The sequence below is a fragment of the Miniopterus natalensis genome, chromosome 1, assembly GCF_054644295.1.
Source record: "Miniopterus natalensis isolate mMinNat1 chromosome 1, mMinNat1.hap1, whole genome shotgun sequence".
NCBI classification, from domain to species: domain Eukaryota; kingdom Metazoa; phylum Chordata; class Mammalia; order Chiroptera; family Miniopteridae; genus Miniopterus; species Miniopterus natalensis.
Window position 1 is genome coordinate 105,909,052 of NC_142081.1, and position 1,616 is coordinate 105,910,667.

The 1,616-nt window shown below is 38.5% G+C and overlaps 1 pseudogene; it reads right to left on the reverse strand.

The window, feature by feature from the left end:
- Positions 1-242: 242 nt before the first annotated feature.
- Positions 243-846, reverse strand: LOC107529552 (dehydrogenase/reductase SDR family member 7 pseudogene; annotated as a pseudogene).
- Between the last annotated feature and the right edge of the window lie 770 nt (positions 847-1,616).

Genomic DNA, 1,616 nt, shown 5'->3' on the forward strand with positions numbered 1-1,616 from the left:
GCAATAAATAAGGACCTATCAATAATAACCTTAAGGACTTTAAGGGAGAGATCAACAGCAGTACAGTCGTAGTCTTTATGTTCACTTCTTTTTTTACCTTTTATTTATGGTTTATTACATGTTGAAGGAAAGTTGTGTCTATTAAGAAGTAAAATCACAAGTTAGTCGTTTGTGCACAAAAAGATGGCTATTTTCATGTTTTCTGTTTCTCCTTCAAGGGGCTTGAAAATTCAAGTACTCTGTCAGTCATGTTTTGTATTCCAGGTTTTAAAATAAGAAGAATGTGCATCCAGACCCTTTTTAAAGTTCTCAGTCCTTCCTTCCCTAATTTTTTTGTTAGCCACCAGGCCCAGGTGTCATATACTGCCACAAATATACCAGAAACAAAACAGGTTGATCCGAGATCCAAAGTTTTTTCAAGTCATTGGCCATGCAGATTAACATCAGCCGCAGACAACTGGTTGTCATCTTGTAAGACTGGTCTACATCACTACGTACAGTCTGTGAGGTATCATTCATTAGGGCATTCTTCACGATATTTCATTGCACAGGTCCTGGGCAAATGTTAGAAACTACGATACCTGGGCATGTGGAAAGTTCAGTTCGGAGGCCTTTTAAAAAACCCAGAAGAGCATGTTTGCTTGTACAATGTCCATTAGAAACAGGCGCAGACAAGATACCCATGAAGCTGTTCACAGTGAAAATCTTTCCTTGCTCCCTTTCGATCATGTGAGGCAGAATGCACTTTGTCAAGGACACTGTCCCTAAGTAGTTAAGCTCTATCAGCTCCTTGTAGATATCTACGCTAGTTTCTACACACATAGAATGCTGAGATCTTCCACCATTGTTGACCCATTGACTTCACTGGACAGATCTTCCAGACAAAAAGTCAATACAGAAACAGTGACTCTAAATGGCACACTAGATCAGATGGATTTAATTTACATTTACTGAACATTTCACCCCAAAGCTGTCGAATATATATTCCTCTCAAGTGCACATGGGTCATTCTCAAAGACAGACCACATGTTAGGACACAAAACAAGTCTGTACAAGTTCAAGAAGATTGAAATCACATTAAGCATCTCAGATCACAATGGCATGAAATTAGAAATCAACTACAGTAAAAACACTCAAAAACATTCATGTGCAGGCTACATAGTATGTTACTAAACAATAAATGGGTTACCAATAAGGTCAAGAAAGAAATGAAAAACTTCCTGGAAACAAAGGAAAATGAGCACACAACAACCCAAAATCTATGGGACACAGAGAAAGCAGTCCTAAGAGGGAAGTTCATAGCACAGTAGGCCTGCCTCAAAAAGCAAGAAAATTTTTAGTAAACTAACCCTACAACCTAAAGAATTAGAAAGCTCCCATATGAAGTCGTCCAGACTAGGGCTTTTTTGTGCTGGGAGATTTTTATATTACTGCTCCAATTCCATCAGTTGTTTTTAGCCTATTCAGGTTTTCTGATTCTTCCTGATTCAGTTTTACATGATCTCACTCATATGTGGAATCCAATAAACAAAATAGACTGAAGAACAAAATAGATCCAGAGATATAGAAGCGTGGAACAGACTGATGAATTACAGTGCGTAGGTGGTGGGGGGGGA